Below are 27,347 nucleotides of genomic sequence, written 5' to 3' on the forward strand. Positions count from 1 at the left end.
ACACATACTTTTAAGCTGCCTTTTTAAATAAGTGTATTTCGTAATTTCTTTAATCTCTTTTGGTAATGTATTGTACAGTTTTATTCCTTGGTAGAAAATACTGCTTTGAGTTTTATGTTTATTTTTTCTTGGTAAATGTAAGTTGAGTCTATCTCTTGTTGCATGGTCATGGATAGAGCTGTTTGTGCAGTGATTACCAATGTTATTTTTGATGTGTATAACTGACTGGAAAAATGTATTCACATGGAGCAGTCTTGCGACAGAACACCACTTACAGCTGCATAATAATCGTTAATGGGACACCACAAGTTTCATGGCATATAGCCACCTCCTGAGGTGTACATCCAAAGAGAAAACATACTGTAAGGAACATATAAACAAATTAAAATATACTGAGGTGTTGAAATCCTGGTAAAATTAATTGAGAGTCCAATTTTCTGCGTTACCTCTTTTATTGTAGTCGCTCAGAGACTGGCATAACACGTTCCGTACCATGCAAGTTGATTCTCTGGTGTATTTAAGGTCTAATGTCTCACACTATCTAATTGGCTTCATGTGTGTTCCAAGGTGAAATGAGGAGCACTAATGATGCAACCAACAACGGAAGTCAGACTAAATAAAGCCTCTTCTCAACTGATGATTTACGTCCTGAGAGCACCAGAGGTCCATGTGGTAGACTCCACACAGGATAAGGTGCCCGATGCGCAGAGAACAATTTTCGTCCAAAGCGCTGGGCGAGTTCATTCGTTCGTTCGAAAGGGGAGTCCGACAGCGTTTGCCAGCTTTCGACCTGTCGGCAAGGACATAATAGAGGCGCACGCCCTGCTATCTTTCTCAAACGATTTTACAGAAACTATTCAGTGGGAAAAAATCATTTTTCCTCTACTTAGAGTTTTATATGTCAGGTTCATGATGATGTGCCCATCATTTCGTTATTTGTCATAATTACTGTGGTATTTACATGGAAGAAAGACACTGCACGAAATTCGAAAAGTTTGCGATGGAAAATAAGAGTCGCTATGATTTTGTGTTTGGTGCATAGTATATAATATGTTCCTTCCTGAGTACGAAATTTAGCTACCGTATCGAATTTTTCTTTAGACGTGGTTGGAGGTCTCTGTCACCAATCTCGAGAACGCTGTCCTGCTCTAGCACACTCATTTGCGGTCGTGCCGCCCCAGTGATAAAGCCAGAGTGAAATACAGTACTCACAACATTCTTCATATTTCATAAAAGGCTTGAGATATCGAAATGAGATTTTGGCAAATCACAGCATGCAAAGAGGACAGAATTTTTCCGTATGGTTATTGTGCAGTCGGCCGCTGTGTCCGAGTGGTTTTTACGCGCTTCAGTCTGGAACCGCGCTGCTGCGACGGTCGCAGGTTCGAATCCTGCCTCGGGCATGGATGTGTGTGATGTCCTTAGGTTAGTTAGGATTAAGTAGTTCTAAGTTCTAGGGGACTGATGACCTCCGAAGTTAAGTCCCATAGTGCTCAGAGCCATTTGAACCATTTGGTTATTATGCAAAACTTCATTATCTACCGTGTTATTCCACAAACTATAGAATTTTTCGACGGAAGAATGAAATTTTAGGGGCCATCGGTAGCTGGTGAAACGAGTAATACTATGGGTTTTGGAACAACAGAAGTGAAGACATTACACGTTTATTTTGTACCGAGGGTGTGCTTTTTCATAAGCAACTGACTTCCCTAACTTAATAAACTTTATAAACTACTGTTTCAGAATTTTCTCGCAATTGGTGTGCACAACACGTTAGTAAAGCGCCACTTTGTCAACTCCAGTTGTTTTGGTAAAAGAAGCAAATTTTAACATGCCATCAAGAGAAATTTGTAAGTTTTACTCAAAATTTGACACTCATGATGCTTCTATGAGAGTTACAAATGGTTAACAAACCAAGTGAAAGTAACTCCCTGCATTTTCAGGGCAATTTATTTCGGATACTAAACAAAGCAGAGGTCACAATTCTTTTTGAACAGACACCCTGTGGGTGCGGGCGTGGATGGGCTCCACTTTTTAGAATAATATGAGCTTATGCTTCTGTTTAGAACGACGTTTCCCCTGCAGCGTCTGCCAGTAACTCGCACCACTACCGCTCTCCATATGTGTGTCCTGCTGCCTGCCGCGCATCTACCGGCCAGGGTGTCCGGCGCGGACTCTTAAACGTGGATGCCCTCCTTATTAAGAGAAAACAATAAAAACCTAAGTGACAATTCAGATGGAACAGCAGACCGTGGTCATGAAATTGCAGACGTAAAAGCTTAATACTGGGAATTACTAAACATACTGATGTTGCTTTTAGTAATTAAAAAAATTAGCGTATGACAGAAGGAGGACCCGAGCTTTGTTGGTACAATGACATTACCCACCAAATGCAGATAACTATTAAAAAAACAGCGCGAATAGAGTGTACCTCATCCACTATAAAAACGGGACTAGCCTACAGTCAAAATAAAATATTAAAAAAATGGAATGGAGCGATCTTGGACAACAGCCCATACAAAACCGACAGTTTCAATTCTTACAGATTATCCAGCTGATCGTAATGGTAGACCCCGCGCACAGTGACAAAGCACAGGCCAGAATGAGCATTGAACTTTGCGAGGTGCCGGGGCTAGCAGTGTATTTAACACTAAATTCTAGAATCTACATATGTAAATGATGCTCTAAGCCCCCCCCTATTCTAACTCCGACTTTTGCTGTTGCACATGGATAAAAAATATACGCAAACTGACTGTAATCAACCCTGCAAGTGGAGTAGAAAAGAGTTTGGCACCTGCAATAATTTAATTTGATAAATAAGTTAAATAAAGGAAGGTTTCATTAACGTAGTGAGAAATGATGGGTTGCTCTACCGATTAACAGAATGAAAGTTCTGTCCAAAATAACAATATGATTTATTAATACTAAACACAAAATAATAAACAAAAACACATGAAACATTTATAATACATCAAATTGGCTCAAATTGGATACACAAACAAACGCTGTGAAGGTGAAGTTGTCCCTAAACTAGATTGTGAGGTTTATGACGAAGTGGTATGTGGAGCCAATTCCTTGCCACTCAAATCTTAAGAGAGACACACAGCTAACCCAACATTAATTGCTGCTACTCAAGACAGAACAAAGTTAGAAAAAGACGAACAGGCACACACTGCTGAGCTCTGATTATCACCTAGGAAAATCCCTATCTGCCGGTGCTGCGGACATACATTACCAAACTGTCTTCTTAACTGCCAGAACACGATCTGGTGTACCGGAGGCGATGGCTGGTTGCTTCGACGTACTCGACCAAAAGGCGAGAGCCGACTACCTAGAGCACCCGTACAGGCCGAACACACAACATTCCCGCCCCCACGACAGTGGCCGTGGTTAAACGTTCCAATCAGCAACTCGAAAACCGGCGGAAAATTCCACTCCATTGCCGGAGCACTACCATTCCACCAATGGAGATTCTTGGCGCCAATTTCTGCGCTGATTTTGCTACGTCACGGAGCTATGCCCTGAGCCAGCCAATCACAGTTACTATTTTGCAGAAAGCGCGGGAATTTTCCCGCCACAACTGCCTGGGTACACAAGTCATTCCCACGCCTCGCTGGTAGCCCGCCAGAAAGTGTTTTCGCTAAGATTCTGCGAAGTAACGGAACCTCTAGACCAGCCGCTACTTCAGACCCCTCCGGGCGTGTCTTTTGACAATGTCGGCGTCTGAAAAGCATTCACTCGACTTCCTCACACCCGTCGGCTTAACCCTTTCCAGATCAGGAGAGCCCGCCTGTCACCGGACCACCCGGGTGACGAGAGACGCTGCGTGGGAAGTTCGCGTGTGAAGGAATAGCAACTTTTCATCGCATGCAATTAGAGACGAAAATCGTAAAATAGAAATATGAGAGGGGGCTCATGCCACCTCTCAACTTAACAAAAAAAAGATTTCTTAAGAATTTTCCCTGACCTAATAGTAGGCCATAAATTAAATTAAAACGAAAAAACTTTCAAGGCTGAAAAGGATATTCCGACATCATCAGCAACTTCTCTGATTGTGGTTCAACGGTCGTTCGTAATCATTTCTTTGATTTTTTCCACGGTTTCATCGTTTAATGATGTACTGGGAGGTCCAGGGCTCTCGTCACCTTCAACGTATTCACGGACTTCTCGTTTCTAAAACTTTGTTGCACTTAACTCCTATATCATAGCTAAATTCAATGCAAATCCTCTGATCCACGTTTCTACAAAATAAATAGCCACCAATATAGCAATGCACTATAATCCATTTCACAGTTCACAACATACGAAACATTCGATAATGCTATCTTTGTACAGATACTTTTTAGACATGTTCGTCAAAGCACCTAACAGGCGAAATAACAAAATTCCCCTTATTTTCGAATACACCTTGCATATCAATTTTCATATTTCACGGCTAACTTTTGGAGAAAGTAGTAGCATAGAAGCTAAGATCCTCGAAAACGCAATGGGCTATGGAACTTACAAGTTTCGTTGAATACGAACACTTTTCAGTTGCTTACGTCGTGGTCTGCTGATGAGGAGAGGCTCGCCGTCTAATTGGGAACATTCCAGCCAGGCTGACCAAACCTACCTGCTGCTGATAGAAACTTGACGCGGATTGCTGAGAGCACAGGCCGCAGAACACAGGAATTTCAGTAAGCAAAAATAAAAGAAGAAGACCCTCTGAGAAGAGAAAGAACGTAGGCGAAAACGACTGAGATAATCGGCGTTCCCTTTATTTACACACACGTATAGGCGGAGTTTGCATACCAGACTCAGACTACAATCGCAGTGCTAAGTGAAATACTGGTGATAATGCGTGCACACTCTGATTCCATACTGTGGAAATCACAACGTTATCGAAGATCCTATGATAGTTCTTAAATGAACTGCATAACGGATAGTTCTCAAAGTTCTGGACGCATTCCTTTCAATAACAGTAGAGGGTGATTTTACTTGTATATAACAGCCGGCCGGGATGGCCCAGCGGTTCTAGGCGCTTCAGTCTGGAACCGCGCGACCGTCACGGTCGCAGGTTCGAATCCCGCATCGGGCATGGATGCGTGTGATGTCCTTAGGTTAGTTAGGTTTAAGTAGTTCTAAAGTTCTAGGGGACTGATGACCTCTGAAGTTTAAGTCCCATAGTGCTTAGAGCCATTTGAACCATTTTGTATATAACAAGCAAAATACAAAAGATAGGAATACATTGCCCATCACACTGGATGGACGAAGGTTCATAGTTTTGACAGAGATGCGCTGTTGTTTGTTTGTGGCAACATGGCGATTACTCAACAAGAGAAATCATTTTGTGTGTTGGAATTTGCGCGAAGTCAATCCACTGTTGAAGTGCAACATACAGTACGCCGTCGATTCCGTAGGATGTCGCCTCTGTACAAGCATATATATGACTGCAATACAAAATTCTTGGAAACTGTTTGCATATGCAAAGGGGAGAGCACTAGTCGGCCACGCACGTGTGATGAAAATGTCGAACGCATCCGAGATGGATTCACTCGGAGCCCTCGAAAGTCCACAAGATAGGCGGGTCAGGAACTTCAGCTTCCTCAAACGACGGTGCAACGCGTTCTGACACGATGACTGCATATAAAGCCTTGCAAGTAGCAGTTTTTCTGCAGCAGTTGCGTCCCGGCGGCCATAATAGAAAGTACGAATTTTGCATTTCGATTCTCATGATACGGCAGAGGACACTGTCTTTTAGAACGTATCGACGTTTCATCTTTCGTGTGAAATAATCTATCATAATGTACGAATCTGGGGTCACAAAATCCTACTGTCGTCATCGAACATGAAGGGGAGTCACAGAAACTGAGTGTGTTTTGTGCTATTTCTGTTCACAAAGTTTACGGACCTTTCCTTTTGGGGAGGAAACTGTGACAGGATTGTTATATCTAGACATGTTGCAAAACTGGTTATTTCCTCAATATCGTGAAGATGCTCATGATTTAAAAAAAAAAAAAAAAAAAAAAACAGCGCCCTGCCTCACTTTCACCTTGAGGTCAGCGTTATCTTAACAAGCAAGACCGTCCCACAGCGTTGGACTGGAAGAGGTGGACAGCAAGATCTTGTTAGTTGCTATTGACCTTCCAGGTCACCGGACCTCACACCTTGCGAATTTTTTCTTTGGAGTGCATAAAAGACAGACTCTTTCTCCCCCCTATGGAAGCGATTCTTCCAGATGTGAGAAATGTAATCGCTGTATAACCCACAAAGAGGGACCTTCAGATTCGTGTGTGGAATCATGTGGATTGCCGACCGAGCGGCTCTAGGTGCTTGAGTCCGGAACCGCGCTGCTGCTGCGGTCGCAGGTTCGAATCCTGCCTCTGGCAAGGATGCGTGTGATGTCTTTAGGTTAGTTAGGTTTAAGTAGTTCTTAGTCTAGGGGACTGATGACCTCACATGTTAAGTCCCATAGTGGTTTAGAGCCATATCAACCAATCAAGTGGATTACCGTTTCGATGTTTCTCGAGGAAAGCACGGTGCTCATGTTGAGTGTATGGTAAAGTTTTTGTGCGATCATAAAACTTTGAATCTTCCTCTGTGCTCTGACACGCCCATTGTGTTTTATCTTTCATAGATTGTAATAAACAACTGAAATCCGTTCTTTCTTTTTGAATCACCCTGTATTTTTATGAATTGCAATTTGTTGGGTGTTATGCTGAAGCATTGTGCTGTTGACTAATATAAACATATTATTATAATTACATTACAAATACTTCACCTATTATATGGCAATTAATCAATTTATAGTTATTTAAAAGGTTTATATATCTTACTTGCTAAAATTGTAAACATCTGTGGAACGTTAAAAGTGATGGTGACGGCAAGTTATGTTTGTGAGGGGGAAGGAGGTGGTAAAAACAATTACAAAACCACAGAGACCTGTGACAGCCCCCCCCCCCCCCCCAGAACCGTATCGTACGCCCCTGTACTCAGAGGGGTGTTTACTATTATTTCGGGCCGTCTTTTCCGACACCCTCATGTGTCAGAGGTTTGTTTCTTTTCTATAATTTCTACCTTACGGTGCCATGCACACACACAATGGTCTTTCCATATTTTTGGGCCATAGTCGTGTAATAATGTTTGACTGATATTTCCGCCATTTTGCTGCACAAATTTCTTTGTTTTATATTATGTAGTGTACCTTAGGCGATTTTTGCGGACAGTGCGTGTGCAATAAATATAAAAATAGTGAATAACATACAACAGACAAGACTTAAAAGGCATTTGTGAAGAACTATATTAGTAATATTTATGAAAACCTGTAACGTAAATACTCTGATGCGAAAAGTACTTTATCGCTGATGCTTATTATCGTAGTCAAAATTATATCGAAATCAAACATGTGTATCTTTGTGAAATTATATATACGATGGACAGAATAAATCTTCTTCTTCTACTTCTTTTGTTCGTTAGAGATTGTGGGTAGCGCTTAAGGCTTTCAACTGTTCGCATTGTTTTCTCTCCTAGACGATGTTAAGGTGTGTGTGTAAAGTATTGCTTAAATTATATCTATAAAAACTAGCTCATGTTATTATTTCAAGGTAATATAAGCATCTCATCTCAATGTTCCACTTGCAGAGAAAGATTAATTAGTATTTTTCAGCTGCTACGACGCCCAAAAGCCGTTATCGCTGACAGGCAACAATTAGCCGCTATTACGCGGCAGATTCAAATATTAAGTTATTTTGCAGATTTCATTCATAGCAGTGGCTACTAAATCATTTTAAATGGTTATTTACTTTGAGTTTGAGGATTTCAGCCGGCCAGAGTGGCCGAGCGGTTCTAGGCGCTCCAGTCTGGAACCATGCGACCGCTACGGTCGCAGGTTCGAATCCTGCCTCGGGCATGGATGTGTGTGATGTCCTTAGGTTAGTTAGGTTTAAGTAGTTCTAAGTTCTAGGGGACTGATGACCTCAGATGTAAGTCCCATAGTGCTCAGAGCCATCTGACCCATCTGAGGATTTCAGTAATTCGCATTTATAGGTTAGAGCAGATCAGTGAACTCTGGCCTGGACTTCATTTCGTGAAATTATTAACTTGTAGGGAGCCTTGCGCTCATCCAAAATAAAATCAAGCATTTATTTGGTCTCCTGCAAAGTATTCAGCTTATATTGGCCCCGCCTACGTATTGAAAATAATTATTTTTAAAGTCTCATCTTACGTAGTTTAAAGTAAGGTACCAAAATAATTACTATCATGACTTCGGCCTTAAGCCATTATCAAGAAGAACAATGTTGGGTATAATTGGGCTTTGCTACGTTTACGATGGCTTCGCTAAGTCTAATTATACCCAACATTGCTGTAGTTGGTAATGGCATAAGGCCAAAATTACGATAAAAATTAAAGTAAAGAAGGCTGTACGGTGAAATAACGGAAATATCATTCAAACACGATAGTCATTGGCGTAGGTCAGGGAGCAGACAAAAGTGTCGTTATGTCAGTACGATACTTTCACAGGTGAGACAGCTCAGAGTAACAAACGTGGGAAGCGTGTACTGCGGCGGAGAGTGAAACCGCCCAGGCACGGGGTGTTCGCCAAAAGTGGGGCACGGCTGAGGCCTGCCACGTGTGGCGCGCGTTTCGCAAGGCCCCGCGCTGACCCAGCGGGTCGGGCCGGCACGTGCGAGCGCCATGCGCCGCTCCCCGCCCCTCCGCTACGCACAATTAGAAGCGTCCCTCCCGCCCCCCGCCCCGCCGACCCAGTTGCGCAGAGCGCCTGTCTTCCCGCCAAAATTAGCGCACTGCGTCAGGGCGGCCGCGCCGCGCCGCGCCGCGCGCGTCCCGGTTTCCGCGCGCCCCGGGCCGCGGGCCTCTGCAGTGACCCACTTCCCACTTCCCGCCGCCCCCGTCGTCGCGGTGTTACGCAGTGCGTGCGCCGCGCGTGTCACTGGCCCCGCCCTCCTGCCGGCGCGTGCCGCCGCTACGCACGATTACACAGCGCTGACCCAGATGCGCGGCCCGGCCAAGGACGCGGCCGAGCGACGCTATTTTCGGCAACGCCCCCCCTCCCCAATCCCCCCCTCCCCCTGCGCCAGCGACCTTTTGCTGCGCAAAAGCCCTCGGCCAATCAGGTGTGACCGTGGATTTTTTCTTTCCTGTGAAGCTGCTTAGAGGCGTTGTTACACATTTACAGGGTGGTCAGAAGCAGCCTGAAAAGCTTGTAAGGGTGTTGCTGGGTAGGCTGTGCTGAGAAATAATTGTGAGCGAAAAAAAAGACATGTTGCGCCTTTTACGATTTACAGGGTGGCAATTATTGAACCATGTGAAATAAAATAGTCATAACTTCTGAACGTTTTGCGTTAGGACGTTCAAACTGCACTGTTGGCCGCGGGGTATGATGGGAATTAGTATGCGCTGTATAGTTTAGTTTAGCGACCAAGCGCACTTTCATTTCTATATGGTCCTCAGTAAGCGAAGCTAGCGTATTTGGGGGGGAATGAGAATTCGCATTTCGTTATCGAGAAGTCTCTTCACTCTCAACGTGGACTGTGTGGTGTGCAGTGTCCAGTCACGAAATAATCGGTGCAATATTTGCTGTATTCCTCGATTGCACGGTGACTGCCGGACCCCGCGCGAGCTTAGCTGAGCAGTCTGAGGCGCTGCAGTCATGGACTGTGCGGCTGGTCCCGGCGGAGGTTCGAGTCCTCCCTCGGGAGGGAGGATAATTTAGGTTAAGTAGTGTGTAAGCTAAGGGACTGATATCCGTAGCAATTAAGTCCCATAAGATTTCACACACATTTGAACATTTTTGACTGCCGAACGGTACGTGGAGATTTTGGAAAATGATTCATGCCCATTATCCAAAGTGACCCTGATTTCGACAAGATATGGCTCTTGCAAGATGTGGTTCGTGCAAAACCGAGCTTGACCCACATCGAAGCAGGAGAGTGTTTGATGTCCTGGAGGGGCACATTGGAGACAGCATTCTGACTCTCGGATACCCAGAGGATACTGGCATGGTCTTCGATTGGCCGCCATATTCTCCAGATCTGAACATATCCGACTCCTTTTTGTGGGTCTGTATTAAAGACAAAGTTTACAGCAATAACCCGAAAACCATTGCACAGCTGAAAACAGTCATTCAGGATCTCATCGGCAGCATTGATGTTCAAAACTTCAGCGGGCCGTGCAGATTTTCGCTATTCGTCTGCCCCACTCATCGTCCTGTCATAACCTAATTCCGAATATCAGTAGTGACGTTTACATGTTGAATAAAGTGTGTGGACGCCCTAGTTCGTAAGTAATTTACGCTTCTTCACAAAGTTCAATAATTGCCACCCTGTAATTAGCACTGTCGTTAGACAGTCAGGTCGTTGCGCGCACAATTTCAGGCAACTGCACGCCGCTGAAAGCGATAATACACTGTGGGCCACTGAGCTGCAACTTTTTCTAATGGCAATTACCAGTTAAAATAAACCTTTTTTTTTGGATACGTGAAATTTAAGCTAGGTGAGTGAAAGCTACGTTTGTTCAGTTAGAGGAAACCAAACGAAGAAAAAGTTCGGTGACAGTGTCTCTGGCAGGCTGCTTCAGTTTGCGAGAGGACGGGGGTTCAAATCCGCGTACGGCCATCCAGATCTAGGTTTCCCGTGATTTCCCCAAATTGCAACAGGCAAATGCCGGGATGGTTCCTTTGCAAGAGCGCGACTGATTTCCTTCCCCAGCCTTGACACAATTCGATCTTGTGCTCAGTCTGAAATGACCTAGATGTCGGCAGGACGATGAAATCCTAATCCTGCTTCCCTCCTTGTCTTGTGTTTTTGCGCGCAACGACCTGCCTGGGTAACTTAGATGTTAATTAAATCGGAAACGGCTGAATGTAAGTAATTTTTTAATAATTATTTCTCAGCGTGACCTACCCTAAAACACACTTACAAGCTTTGCAGATTGTTTCCTACCACCTTGTATTTCATACACTCATTAATTAATGAACAACGAGATTTCAGTTATTATCAGTGATATGTTCTGAAGAACAGAATGATTTCAGGAAGAGGAGGTCGTGCACAGATAGTCTATTCGTTATAAAACATTTAATAGACAACCGGCTTGAATTTACACTGAAATGACCTTAGTCGTGGGATAGCGATGTGCAAATGGCGGTAGTAACGTGTACACGAGGTATAAACGGACGGTGCATTGGTGAAGTTGTCATTCGTACTCATGTGATTCATGCGAAGAGGTTACCGTCGTGATTACGACCGCACGACGAGAATTAATAGAATTCGAACGCGAAATACTAGTTGGAGCTAGATGCACGGGACATTTAATTTCGGAAATCGTTAGGGAATTCAATGTTCGGAAATCCACAGCGTCAAGAATGTACCGAGAGTACCAAATTTCACACATTTTCTGTCCCCAAGGACAACGCAGTGCCCGACGGCCTTCACATTACGACCGGGAGCAGTGGAGTTTGCGTATAGCTGTCAGTGCTAACAGACAAGCAACACTGTGTGAAATAAATAAATAAATAAATAATAATAACAGTCCAATGAAGTGTTGTGATCGTCTCCCGGATGCGCAGACTTGTGGGACGCGCTGCTTTTTCAATGGGAAAAAGAAGTTATTTTACATTTTTGTGGCGACGAACACGCTGTTTCTTCAATTCCTTGACGGTACCTCAATTCACTTCAGAGTTGGTCGTTGCACCGTGAGTGAGGACCTCAAACGGAAAAACCCCTTCAAAGTCCCAGAAGACCGTTTCCGTGACTGAGGGTACGGCTTTGACCTTTTTATTCGGTGGAGAGGCGGTTTGGGGCCACTCCATGGATTGCCGTTTTGTTTCCGGTTCCAAGTGATGAACCCGTTTCATTGCCTGTGACGACGTTCGACAAAAAAGTGTCTCGATCTGCCTCGTAACGCGGAAAATGGGCGGTGACGTACCTTTGAGTAGCCCAGCTGGTGGACGAGTGTGTCAGCACTACCAACAGAGACGTCCAGGTAAAAAAAATTCGTGTGACTAGTGCCTCCCGTCGGGTGAAAGTCTTTCGATTTGACGCCACTTCGGCAACTTGTGCTTCGATGATGATGAAATGATGATGATTAGGACAACACAACACTCAGTCCCTGAGCGGAGAAAATCTCCGACCCAACCGGGAACTGAACCCGGGACCTTAGGATCGACATTCTGTCGAGCTGACCACTTTCTTTATTTTTATTTTTTTTATTTTTTTCGGTATACTTCGTTGCGTTTGGTCTGTGCGAACGTCCCATGGCGTCCGTTCAAGTTGATCGTTGATTCCTTTACTGAGTTTTTTTATTACAGAGGACATACGGCCCTCTGACCGAATTCACTCAGCTACTGGGGGCGGACGACGTCCAGGTGTTTCACTGGGACCCGTCGATCGCCTCGAACGAGAGTGACCGCACAGTCCAACATTGCAGGAATCACAGCTGTGTGCAGCCGGCCGGCATGCGGGAGATGTGACAGATTTGCGCGATCTTATCGCGGTCATGACAGACGCCTCGTCCAACAACCCACGGTGCTTTTCTTCACTGCCAGGTCCCTGCAGACATTCTGCAAGTGCGTATGAATGTCTGTGATGCTCCAGTCTTCCGCCGAAGGAAACTCAATGACAGCTCTTCCCTTGGAATGCACCTCCCGTGCAGACGTCATTTTGAAGGTTCGTATAGCACCACCAACTATTGGAACTTCATGAAAATATAGAGGCTGGAGCAGGAATATTCGATGATGTCCCACAACAATGGTTCAAATAGCTCTGAGCACTATGGGAGTTAGCATCTGTGGTCATCAGTCCCCTAGAATTTAGAACTACTTAAACCTAACTAACCTAAGGATATCACACACATCCATGCCCGAGGCAGGATTCGAACCTGCGACCGTAGTGGTCACGCGGTTCCAGACTGAAGCGCCTAGAACCGCACGGCCACACCGGCCGGCTGTCCCATAGCAAATTCAGCATTTCTTCAACCAAAATTCGCCGGGAAAAAATGTGTTGCACTACCTATTGAAGGCCTAATGGTGACTGCGTAACTATCTGTATAGTACTACATGAGAGTATGCTGCATCCGTACCATATACAGTGTGTGTAGGCACTATGTGCAGGTGCATTTCTGTGAATGGTTCATTCAGCATTGCGTTAACCCTCACTTTAGTGCAAATGTGCTGTTTCTAAATAGGTAATTAATGTGTTTATGTCTTGAAGAGTTGTAGAAACTGAGCTCTAGCGCGGTAATAAATCATTTCCAGAAAAATGTCCATATAACATATTTTCTTCCTCTAAGTGTGAAAGTTTGGTCATATCTCTTTGTTACACTCTCACTATCACGCTGGAGGTTCTTAATGTCAAAGGCATCACAGAGTACTAGTGCCTTGAGCAAAAAGGAGATTGTGGTGTAAGATATTTTCTTGTCTAAAATTGCAATCTTTCATAATTAGACCTACAACTTCGCCCCTTGCTCTTACTGTTCTGTTGGAACTGTTAACTCAGTACGTGCTACGCTGAAGATAAGCGCCACATATCCTCAGTGATAGTCTGAAGTTGGAGCATGCTGATAGACAAAAACTGTCTTTGCAGAAATAAGGAATACCAACAGCCGTATTTTTTTATAAAATCTATTAATTACGCACCCAGTTTCGACACTGCATTAGTGTCATCCTCAGGCCTCTGTGCAAACTGAATGCCAATATCTAACCCTCGGTGCATTAGGACAGGCACCGACGGTTGGATTTCACCAGCCTTGTCGCAGTGGTAACACTGGTTCCCGTCAGATCACTGAAGTTAATCGTTGTCAAGCTGCGCTACCACTTGGATGGATGATCACCCGGTCTGCCGAGCGCTGTTGGCAAGCAGAGTGCACTCAGCCTTGTGAAGCAAATTGAGGATCTACTTGGTTGAGAAGTAACGGCTCCGGTCTCGTAAACTGACATAACGTCGGGAGAGCTGTGTGCTGACCACATGCCTCTCCATATCCGCATCCAATGACGCCTGTTGCTGAGGACGACACGGCGGCCGGTCGGTACAGTTGGGCCTTCATGGCCTGTTCGGGCGGAGTTAAGGGTTTTTTTTTTTTTTTTTTTTTTTTTTTTTTTTTTTTTTAAGCTTAGAGACCGCTGCTTCGCTCGCGTATAGCTGATAGAGAATTTTCTTTTTATTTAACGGAATTTCTATGTTGTTCACAAAACAAACTGCAACAACTTCTAAGCTTTTCATGTTAATTAAGGCCATGTAAGCATGGTCTTTTCCGAAAGTACTTCTGACCAAAATGCGATTCTGGTAGGTGTAGTCCAAACGTTTTGTTAATAATGACATTTGCGTTCTCTTGGAGATATTTCCGGAACAACTTTCAGTCCCTAACAAATATTTCTTTATACATAACCGAGAAGTGAAATACCAGTTTTCATAAATTTAGCTTTAACATTTTCTTAATGGAACGAAATACTTTCTTGAAAATTTTCTTCCCCTATTGCACTCCCTTAGAGTTTGAATTTCCAGAAACACAGGAACACTTTCCTTTTTAATTTCTAGTTGTCATAGACATAGGCTTTAAAATCTTTTAGTAGTTCTTTAATAATTATTTATTTTCAAAAAAATCTTTCACCCACTATTTTACGCCTTTAGTGGTTGGATTTCCAAGACGTAATTTTTTATTTTCTGACTGAGAAACCAAATACCAGGTTTCGTAGTTCCAGCTCCAAAATCCCCTTCATAGTGACACACTTTCAAAAAGCTTTTCATCCGCTATTTCACCGCCTTAGGAGTGGAATTTCCAAATGAAGTGAAGCAAGTATTTTTGGATCTGTAACCGAGAAGCCAAACACCAATTTTCAAAGATATATCTTTAAAAATTCTTTCGCAATGAAAGATTCTCATAAAATTGAAAGGTCTCTGTTGGATTCCTTTCATGTTAATTTCTTAAAACTGTTGTCATTTATGGCATACATTCCACTTCTAACTTTACTGTGGTGTTTCTGACTATCTGGGAGGAGACTGAGCAGTGGAACATGTTACTTTTACACATAATCAAGAACGATCTGTCACACTACTACACTTTAAAAAAACAGTTTATATGGAATTCATGTCACACACTCTCATATGGAGCTTACATCTGATTTCTTTTATATAATGTATATGATAAGATACTGTCATCTCTCTTCCCTTCTGTGTGAAAGGATGAATGAGCAAGTGTATTTATAGTTGCATGCTTGATGGTAGCAGACAAGCCTGTCTGCTAGAGAACACTAAGACCAACGTCAGAACAGGTAGCTACGCTTTCTAAAAGCAAAGAGGTTTCTATTCTTGGCATGGTCCTGTCCGTCCCTTGTCATGTTTGTATAGGAAGCTGCCTCTCTGGTCACTTCCGTTTTGTATCTGGAAGCACTCTTGGTAGGGCCCATGGCAGTCGGTTGGCGGCGAGCGCCTGAAGTGGTAAGATCTCCAGCTAAGCGCGTCTCTGCTAAGTCCGTAGGAAAATGGATTTCTTAAGTTCAGCCTAACTGGAAATTTAATCACCTTTATTTCAGTTTTAGATCTAAAATATCTTATATTATCTTAAATTGCAACGCAGTGCAATTCAGGTGTGAAGTTCAGAATATCTTCTAGTAGTTGCTTTGTCACTACTTTGTGAGTAAAGTGGAACCACGTGTTGAAGATCCGTAACTCTAACTAAGATTATCAATCTTAAATTCGAATGTGGGTGAGATTATAACGTCTCGTCTTGACAATATTTTTCAATATAGCAACTTTACTTTATGTTCAACCCACGTGGGGTGTACTTTGTGAGACCAGTACCACGTGCTTATACAATTGTTGGACCCATCAGGTTAATAGTAAGACGATAGTAACCAGTTCGAGGTTTTTCTTTTGTAAATTGCGTTTCGATGTAATTTATTTTAATTATCAAAATTACTGTGGAGCTACACTCTTTGTGTAAACCAAGTTGACCACGTGAAGCATGTGGTGTAAGCATCAAAGTAGCCCTCAGTTCTTCTTTTAGGGAAGATTTCACAGAGAGTTAGTATGAATTTAGTATTCCAGTGTGTGGTAATTTCATGATGGACAGGATTGTGCTACCAACGTAACTTACTTGGGTGAAAATTGAATCGGTTGGTTGTGGTTAATTTCCTCTTGTATATGTTTCAACGTTCTTCGTGTGTTATTTTATGAATGCAGTGTTGTATGCAGTCTCCCAATCTTGGCTCCATATTTGATGTGTTACGTAAGATTACAAACTCACATTTTCACAATCCTAAATAAGGCACCAGTTTAGTTATGAATCAAGTGTAATATGCTGAAATTTTAACGGAACAATGATCAATGTTAAAATAAATGTCCAAATATAAACTGATTTATTACTTTTTATTTAAATTGTCTTTTCATATCTATATCACCGGTTATCGTAAGATGACTACTAAAATATTATAATTAATGTTAGTCTGGTTGGGAATTTGGTAAGCTAGACTGGATACCTGGTGAAACAGTTGCTCAGTAATGCAAGGTTAACTTCCCCAGATAGCACACAGCTTTTTACCCGCTTTTATTGTCTTAAATATCAGCACCGCTTTAAGAACAAATTAATGCATCAACATTACAAAATGTTTCACCCCCTTAGAGGTTGAATTTCCAAAAGCAAAGACTTGTGTATGCTTTATTTCTAACAGAGAAGCCAAATACAAATTTTCATAGATTTAACTTCATAAATGCTTGTACAATTTTCACAAAAACTTTCTTCCCTTGTTCCACAGCCATAGGGGCTGCACTTGCAAAAACAGTGAAATACATATTTTTTTATTTCTAACTGAGAAGCCAAATTTAAATTTTCATGGATTTAGCTTTAAAAATGCTTCTATCATAATAAAATATTTTCATAAAGAAAACCTCATCTCCTATTTCACCACCTTAAGTTTTCAATATCCAAAAACACTGAAACACGTATTTTTTATTTGTAATTGAGAAGTCAAATACCAATGTCCTTGGACATACCTTTAAAATTAGTTTAGCAGTTCTTTAATGATGTTATATTTTCAAGAAAAGCTTTCACCCCGATAGGGTTAAATTCCCAGAAATGCTGAAACATGTATCATTTTTATTTCTGATCTAGAAAACAAACACCAATTTTCATAGGTCTAGCTTCAAAATTTCTTAACAGTGACATTTTTCCAAAAAAAGACTTCATCCCATATTTCACCCCCTTAGAATTTCAAAAATCCCTCCTTAAACGACGTCTACAGTATAAGATTCCAAATTTCAAGTTTCTCTCCTTAGCGGTTTGGGCTGGGCCATGATGATTCAGTCAGTTAGTTAGTCAGGACGTTGCCTCTTATACACAGAGATTAAAAGCACGGCTGTTGGTATTCCTTATTTCCATAAGTTTATGACTGGCCACAGTACCACGTCCACTACAATGACAAATCATCTAAAACTTAAAACTGTGCGTGTTCAGGCAGAAGTCGGGCCCTCGTTTCATGGATAGACTCTTTCCCGTGCGTCGTCCATGGATACCTCTGAGACCGCCCAAGGTTGCAGCATAGCAGTGCAGTTTTGTTCAGTAGTTGACGTGTACGGTATCGGCCCCACGAGCGCTTTGCGGACCAGTGCGACGCGTGTTTCCATGCGTTTTCGAGAAATCGAGGTTCACAGTTTTACGAGCTTGTGAAATCACGTTGGGCTGTAACTGCTTTGAGTAACGTCCACTATATTTGCGATACTCGTTACTATACTTCTATAGGGTGTCTCAAACTTTCTGAGTCAAATTGAAACAGGTGCTACTGGGTCAACAACCGATTGAGATAGGGAATCGACTGTTGGAAATGCGTATTTATTGCGTTATAGACATACACAGCGAACACAGCATAACAACACCGTAGCTCATAATAACTGTTTAAAGTGACGACCGCCGGTTTCAATGCATGCATGGCAATGGCGCATGAAGTTCCGTCGCACGATCTCAAAAATCCATGGTATCAGGAGATACCAGGACACAGGCAGCTTGGACCCTACCAAGCAGGTCTTCATTAAATGTTTCTACGGGGAATTCATTCACCAACTTCTTGACGTAACCCCAGAGGAAAAAGTTCATAGGTGTGAGGTGCGACGACCACGTTGGCCGTGGGACAAGGCGTCCCTTCAAATCCAACTACGCGGGTACGTGTTGTTCAGGTGCTCGCAGACATTAACATCGAGGTGAGTTGGTGCACCGTCGTGTTGAAACCACATCCTTTCGTCGGCAACGGCTGGTACAGTCTCCAAGACTTGTAGCAGCACATCTCTCAGGAGCAGTAGGTAACGTGGACCAGTCAAACGGGAAACAGCAAATTATGTTCTATTAGGTCATCGCGGACAATACCTGCCCTTAGGTTGACAGAGATCATTGCTGGTGGCCAACGATGTGGGTGGCGTGGGGATTATCCTCATCCCAGAGATGGCTGTCATGGCTTTTGAAAACACCATCTCTGGTGAATGAGACCTCATCCGTGAACAAACTGCGCGAAATTCGGCAATACAGCACTGCCATGAGAATCCATTATCAGAAGTGAAGGTGGGACTCAAAATTCGTTTATCCCAGTGCTTGGACACGCTACGACACATGGATTGAAACTGGAGGTAGTCGCTTCTCAAAATTACTGTCAGCTACGTTGTTACTATGCCGTGTCGCTGTATATGTCTGTAACACAATAAACATGAATTTCCGTCTGTTGGTGCTGTATCTAAATGTAATCGGTTGTTGACCAACTATCACCTGTTTCAGTTTGACCCAAAAGGTTTGAGACAACCTATATAATACCTCACCACGAAAGCAGCACAATGACTGTCATCAGTGCTTGATTTTGACCCTCTACAGCTCCCTCTAGTGTCATTAAAGTTATTCCCTGGTGTCTTAACAGATGTCCTACCATGCTGTCCCTTCTTCTTGTCAGTGTTTTCCGTAAACACCGAAGCGAAAAAAATCTCAACACCAAAAAATAATAAATGTAGAGTAACAACATTTCGGTAACACTTTTGTCTAGGTAACATATTTATGCGTTTAACATTGCAAGATTATTTCGAGAATACAATTGCCTACATAACATATTCAAGTGATTAACCTTACAAGATCACCGGTTAAGATAAGCCTGAGATAAGCCGTTGCAAATGTGAAATTCTGGTACATGCCGGATGTCAGTTTGTGTTCTGAAGTTACATGCCTGTTCCATTTTTTTAATCAATAAAGGGACGGTTAATGCTTTTTGTGGGTGACACAGGAGTTGTCGTCCGATGATGCCCCATATGTACTCAACTGGAGACAGATCTGGTGATCGAGCAGGCCAAGACAACATGTCGATACTGTGTAGAGCATATTGGGTTACAGCAGCGGTATGTGGGAGGGCGTTATCCTGTTGGAAAACACCCCCTGGAACATAGCTCATGAATGACAGCACAACATGTTGAATCACTAGATTGACATTCAAATTTGCAGTCAAGGTGTGTGGAATAACCACGAGAGTGTTCCTGCTGCCGTACGAAATCGCACCCCAGACCATAATTCCAGCTCTACTAGGTGTAGTGTGTCTAGCACGCAGACAGGGTGGTAGCAGGACCTCAACAGGTCTCCTTCTAACCAGCACACGGCCATTGCTGTCACCGAGGCAGAACCACCTTGCATCAGAAAACACAACGGAACTCCACCCTGCCCTCGAATAGGCTCTCGCTTGACATCAGGTGAAGTCGCAAATAGCGCTGGTGTGGGGTCAGTGGAATGTACGCTGCAGGGCGTCTGGCTCGGAGCTGTCCTTCAAGTAACCAGTTTCTAATAGTTCGTTGTGTCATTGTGGTGTTGACTGCTACTCAGATTGCTGCTACAGATACAGTACGATGGGACAGAGCCATACGCCTAACAAGATGCTCTTCATTCTCGTAGTAGCACATGGCCCTCCGAAGCCCGGTCTTCTTGCGACCGTACATTCTCGTGACCACTGCTGCCACCAATCATATACAGTGGCTACATTCCAGACAAATCTTTCTGCAGTATCGCAAATAGAGCATCTAGCTTCTCGTAGCCCTATTACACGGCACCGTTCAAACTCAGTTAGTTGATAATGCGTCTTTTGTCGTCTTAAAGACATTCTTGGCTAACATAAACTCACCACGTCAAATCTGAAAAAGTAACGCTCACGACCGTTACAGCGTGTTTTCAAAGCAAACCTGATTTGCATCTTCGTAGTGGCGACACTAGCGCTTCGTACGGCAGCAGGAACACTCTCGTGGTTATTCCACACACCTTGACTGCAAATTTGAATGTCAATCTAGTGATTCAACATGTTGTGCTGTCATTCATGAACTATGTTCCAGGGGGTGTTTTCCAACAGGATAACGTCCTCCCACGCGAAATTTGAATAGACGCCATCTCTCAGATGTAGAAACACGCCTAGCAACTTACGTTTACGTCGGACAACGCCTTCGTGTTGCGATTTCTTTTCCGTCAGGCTATTCGTTTCCTCGCCGATTCTGCGCAGAACCTCCTCATTCCTTACCTTATCAATCCACCTAATTTTCGACATTATTCTGTATCACAACGTCTTAAATACTTCATTTACATTCTGTTCCGGTTTTCCCTCACTCTGTGTTTCGTGCCATACAATCCTGTGTTTCAAACGCAATTTCTCAGAAATTTCTCCCTCAAATTAAAACCTATGTTTAATGCTAATAGACGTCTTTTGGCCAGGAACACACTCTTTGACTGTGCAAAGTCCTTACTTCGTCTATCATGGGTTATTTTGCCTCCGAGGTAGCAAAATCCCTTATCTTCGTGTACTTCATGGTCCCCAATTTTTATGTTAAGCTCCTCGCTATGCTCATTTCTGCTACTTCTCATTACTTTTGTCTTTTATCTGTTTATTCTCAATCTATATTCTGTACTCGTTAGACTGTTCATTCCGTTCAACAGATCCTGTAATTCTTCTTCATTTTCACTAAGAACAACAATGTCGTCAGCGACTCTTATCATTGATATTCTTTCATTTTGAATTGTAATCCCACCCTTGAATCATTTCCGCCTTTCGCTTATATGATGTATAGACTGGACAACAGGGGCGAAAAATTACATCCGTGTTTTATGCCCTTTTTAATACGAGCAGTCTTGTTCTTCAGCTTATTGTTTCCTCCAGATTCCAGCAGATTTTGTTCAAGTGGTTCAAATGGCTCTGAGCACTATGGGACTTAACATCTGTGGTCATCAGTCCTCTAGAACTTAGAACTAGTTAAGCCTAACTAACCTAAGGACATCACACACATCCATGCCCGAGGCAGGATTCGAACCTGCGACTGTAGCGGTCGCGCGGTTCCAGACTGAAGAGCCTACAACCGCTCGGTCACATCGACCGGCCAGCACGTTTTGTATATAACGTGTCTTTACCTACAGCTTATCCCTGTTTTTCTCAGAATTTCGAACATTTGTACCACTTTACTTTGGCTTTTCCCAGGTCAACAAATGCTATAAACGTGTCTTGATTTTTCTTGAGTCTTACTACCATTATCAACCGTAACGTCAGGACCGCCTCTCTGGTGCATGAACTTTCCTAATGCCAAGTTTATCGTCATCTGCTTGATCCTCAATTTTCTTTTCCATTCTTCCGTATCTTATACATGTCAGCAGCTTGGATGGATGAGCTATTATCCGATTGTGCGATAATTTTCGCTCTTGTCGGCTCTTGCTATCCACGGAATTGTGTGGATGATGTTTCTCCGACTGTCGGACGGTAAATCGCCAGCCTCATAACGGAACGCAAATCGCACAGCAGCAGTGGCCGGAACCCCAAAGGCCGCTGTCAACTGTGACAGGGCAGAAAGCGGTTTGGTGTGGCAGTGGAGCGGAGAGGCAAGGCACTGCAGCTGCGATGCTACTGCGCTTCAAATGCAGCGCGTCTTCTAGATTTTGAAAATGTAGACATGGATATTTATAATGAAATAATAAGCAACCAGTTGCAAAAATGAAATTTAATTTTTTGACTGGTTTCGGGCACTTAGTGCCTCTCTTCAGAAAGTTATGTCTATCGCACTTCTAAAGAAGGGCACTAAGTGTCCGAAACTGGTCAAGAAATTAAATTTCTTTTTTTCAACTGTTTGCTTATTAATTCATTACGTATGACTAAAGTTGCTGAAGATGGATAAAATACTAAACATGGATATTTTAATAATGAGAATGGGAGAAATGCCTTGTATTTGGGATACGAAAGCGGAAGAATACATGGAAGAGGTGGTGCAAAGACAAAATATTAGCTGTGTGATCTTTTCAGGTTTCGTTGTACCTTCGGTCACAAAAAGAAAGTCTCCTGGAAAGTATTTTTTACACATATTCACTAAAAATATAATCTAAGACAAAAAACTTCGTACTACGAGGAAATTACGGTATATTGATAATTTTTACTTATGGACCGTCTGACAAACAATTTTAGTCCCATACGCGTTTCGCCTTTATTTTCTGCAAGGCATCATCAGTGGCCTGGAATATGCACATATGTTAGCTATTTTATTTACTTTTTGTCATTGTGCCTATAGGTTATAAACAGTTCTGGTGGTTGGTATTTCCTATTAAGTAGTAATGTTTTGAACTGTACTCACAGGTTGCGTGGACAATTTCTTACATACTAAGCTCCTGTTGCATTTTTGGTGTTGTTCTTCTTCTTATGAACGCCAATTTGCGGTTTTTTCCACATTCCATAGCACTATGCACTGAACGCTTGTTTTAATGCAATGTTTTGGTTTCTGTTACCGACTGTCAAATGTTTTTGCCAAAGATCAAATGTTATTGCCAAACTTATGAGTGTAACTATTGAAGTATCTGTGTTCTGTTCGTGTATGCATTTGTGTGTGCGTTTGTGTGTGTGTGTGTGTGTGTGTGTGTGTGTGTGTGTGTGTGTGTGTGTGTGAGTGTTTTTTGGTGTGATATATATTTTTTGTGCTGTGTGTGTGTGTATTTTGGTGTTATATAATTTTTTTTTTTTGCTATGTATGTGTGTGTGTGTGTGTGTGCGTGTGTGTGTGTCTCCAGATGGTGTGGGGAAGAGTTAATTTTTTTTAATTTTTTTTATGTTATCATTTCCTTTACTAAGTGTAGTTGGGAGCCTGTGTTGATGTGTGTTTGTTCATTTATCACATGCTTGTTTTCTGCTATGGCTTTCTGGATGTGGAAGTTTTCTTGCATTTGTATGTTTGTCATGGATGCTTATTCTGATTATAGCTAACATATGTACATATTGCACGCCACTGATGATGCCTTGCAGAAAATAAAGGCGAAACGCGTATGGCACTAAAATTGTTTTTTATTCAGTTGCTGTCAGATGGTCCATAAGTAAAAATTATCAATATACCGTAATATTACACGCAACTGAGGAAGACAGGACTATAAAAGTTGAAGATACGAAAAAATTTGCCGAATGGGGCGTATATCTGTAGATGTTATGTACGCAAATGATTACAGTTTCAAAAAAGCTGGGTGGTTTATTGAGGAGAAGAGCTTCACAAACTGAGCACGTCGATAACGTGTTGTTCAGCTCTGGCCCCTGAGCAAGCAGTTATTCTGTGTGGCACTGACTGAAAGAGTTGCTGGAAGTTCTGAGGGAAATCGAGCCAAATTGTGTCCAAGTGGAACATTAAATCTTCAGATTCCCGAGGTCGTTAGAGGGCCCTGCTTACAATGCCCCAAACTTTCTCAATCGAGGTGAGATCCCCCAACCTTGCTGGCCAAGGCAGGCTTTGGCAAGCACGAAGACAAGCAGTACAAACTCTCACCGTATGCGGACGGGCATTATCTTGATGAAATGTGCCGGCCGCTGTGGCCGAGCGGTTCTAGGCGTTTCAGTCCGGAACCGCGCTGCTGCTACGGTCGCAGGTTCGAATCCTGCCTCGGGTATGGATGTGTGTGAAGTCGTTAGGTTAATTATGTTTAAGTAGTTCTAAGTCTAGGGGACTGATGACCTCAGATGTTAAGTCCCATAGTGCTTAAAGCCATTTGAATCATTTTTTGCTGAAATGTAAAGCCAGGATGGCTCGCCATGGAGGTCAACAAAACGGGGCGGAGAACATCGCCGACGTATCGCTGTGCTGTAGGGGTGCCACGGATGTGAATCAAAGGGATCCTGATATGAAAACAAATGACACCCCAGTCCCTACACTTCTGGTTGTCAGGCAGTATGGCAGGCGACAGTCGGGTTGGCATCCCACCGCTGTATGAGGCGTCTCCAGACACGTCTTCGGCCTGGAATCCCACTGACTGGAGCGGAACTGTCTCCAGTAATGAGTCCCGCTTCCAACTGAGTACGATAACCAGGCGTGATGATATGGGGTGCCGTTTCTTTTCTTAGCAGGATCCCTTTGGTTGTAATCCGCGGCACTTTTACAGCACAGCAGTACGTCGACACCCCACTTTGTTGCCCGTCATGGCAAGCCATCGTGTGCTTACATTTCATCAAGATAATGCCCTTCCGTGCACGGCGAGTTTTTCTACGGTCTGTCGCCGTGCTTGCCAAACGCTACCTTGGGCAGCAAGCTCGCCGAATCTCTCCCCATTTGAGAATGTTTGGAGCATTCTGGGCATTTTGACGATCCAACGCCCAGTTGGACAGAATTTGGCACGATATCCCTCATGAAGACATCCGACAAGAATATACCGGGTGATCAAAAAGTCAGTATAAATTTGAAAACTGAATAAATCACGGAATAATGTAGATAGAGAGGTACAAATTGACACACATGCTTGGAATGACATGGGGTTTTATTAGAACCAAAAAAATACAAACGTTCAAAAAATGTCAAACAGGTGGCGCTTCATCTGATCAGAATAGCAATAATTAGCATAACAAAGTAAGACAAAGGAAAGATGATGTTCAATATGACCACCATCATTCCTCAACAATAGCTGTAGTCGAGGAAAAATGTTGTGAACAGCACTGTAAAGCATGTCCGGAGCTATGGTGAGGCATTGGCGTCGGATGATGTCTTTCAGCATCCCTGGAGATGTCGGTCGATCACGATACACTTGCGACTTCAGGCAACCCCAAAGCCAATAATCACACGGACTGAGGTCTGGGGATCTGGGAGGCCAAGCATGACGAAAGTGGCGGCTGAGCACACGATCATCACCAAACGACGCGCGCAAGAGATCTTTCACGGATCTAGCAATACTTTTTTTTGGTTCTAATAAAACCCGATGTCATTCCAAGCATGTGTGTCAATTTTTACCTCTCTATCTATATTATTCCGTGGTTTATTAAGTTTTCAAGGTTATACTGACTTTTTGATCACTCAGTAAATCCAGAGTAAAATTTTCACTCTGCAGCGGAGTGTGAGCTGATATGAAACTCCCTGGCGGATCAAAACTGTGTGCCAGGCCGATCCTCGAACTCGGTGCCTTTGCCTCTCGAGGACAAATGTTCTACGAGGGTAATCCCAAAAATAAGGTCTCCTATTTTTTATAAGCACACAGACCTGTTTATTTCTACAATTGTTTAATCAGTTTACAACTTGAACATTTAGCTATTTTTCGACATAATCACCATTTCTGTCGATGCAGTTTTGCAGATACTGTCTCAGTTTTTGTATGCCCATGTCATACCAGCTCGGCGCTATGCTGTTCAGAAAGTTATGAACCTCTTCTTTCACCTCGTCGTCGGAGTTGAATCGCTTTCCGGCCAAATGTTCTTTTAACCTAGGGAACACGTGATAGTCACTGGGCGCCAAGTCAGGGCTATAGTGTGGGTGGGTGATTATGTTCCACTGAAACTGTTGCAGGAGAGCAACGATTTGCCGAGCGATGTGTGGGCGAGCGTTGTCACGGAGAATGTGTACGCCCTTGCTCAACATTCCTCTTTCCCGTTTCTGAATTGCCCGTTTGAGTTTTTCAGAGTATCACAGTACCTGTCAGCGTCAATTGTGGTCCCAGTGATTCAGCTCCGACGACGAGGTGAAAGAAGAGGTTCATTACTTTCTAAACAGCATGGCGGCGAGCAGGTACGACATGGGCCTACAAAAACTGCTACAACGTCTACAAAAACGCATCGACAGAAATGGTGATTATGTCGAAAAATAGCTAAATGTTCAAGCTGTAAACTGATGTAAACCATTGTAGAAGCAAACAGGTCTATGTACTTATAAAAAAATATAAGACCTTTTTTTAGGATTACCCTCGTACAATCTGAGGTACCCAAGCACGCACTTGGATAGCTCGATTAGTAGAGTACTTGCCCGAGAAAGGTAAAAGATCCGCAGATCGAGTCTTGGTCCGGCATACAGTCTTAATCTGCCAGGAAGTTTCAACTCTGTCATTCAATGCGAAGCAGAATCGTTTGTTAGACGCCACTTTGGCGACTTGCGTGTTGCGAACCTACCCCAGTTATCTAACCGGGGAAAAGGGACCTACAGTTTAACTTGCAATCTGAACCTTGTGTTGTTTCTGGCGTCTCCGCACATCGTTGAGAGATGAAAGCTAGGTTAAAACGAAGAGCGGAAAACCATGGTCCAAGGGAGATTCGATCCGCAACGTCTCTATTTCCAGACACGCGCTTTATCGCTGCATGACCAGGTCTGATACATATCTGGGTGGTTCATCTATACGTTTTAATGAGTGAGTTTGCGATTATCAAAATACTTGACATATATAGCCCTGACTTTTAACTGCAATGACTTACAGGGAAAAGTCCCCATCGTCCCCTTCCCCCCTCCCTCCCGGTTTAGTGGTAAGATGGTCCAATAGATAGTCCGTCAAAAACTGAACACATATCAGGCATGAAAACAGGAAAACAGGTAGAAAGTGTACGGAACTATGAACAAAAGCAAAATAGAAACAGTGAACTGTCCAAGCTTAACAACTGCATCATCGAGTGAAGTGGAAAAGCCACGTTGTCGTGGTTAAATGGTCCTAGTGTTAAGACTGCAAAACGCACCAGTCGGCCATCTATTTTAATTTTTTTTTTCACGGCATTATGGTCTGTCCGTCCGGTCATTAAAATGTTTGTTCTCTTTCTGTAGTCCTGGTACTTGCCATACTATACATTAGTTACTGAAAATGAACTATGTGATAAGAATACATTACCGTTGCAAGTAAATGTAATAAATAGTGAGAGAGGCGACATACCACGAAGACGTCAGACAGAAATGAAAACAACGGATGTGAACTACGTTACAACAAACGAATTCAGGAGTCAACACTTCCAAAATGGAACGCAACTTCAAAAATGTAAAAAACATTTTTTTTGACAGCACAGAGAAACTATGTGATTGTGAAAATTTTGTGTTCATTTGTTGCAGCTTACGTGAGAAACTATTATGTTTTCATCATTTCCTTGGGAGTCATCACATTCACAGTCAGACGAACAC

This window comes from Schistocerca americana, chromosome 1 (genome assembly GCF_021461395.2).
Source record: "Schistocerca americana isolate TAMUIC-IGC-003095 chromosome 1, iqSchAmer2.1, whole genome shotgun sequence".
In the NCBI taxonomy this organism is placed as follows: domain Eukaryota; kingdom Metazoa; phylum Arthropoda; class Insecta; order Orthoptera; family Acrididae; genus Schistocerca; species Schistocerca americana.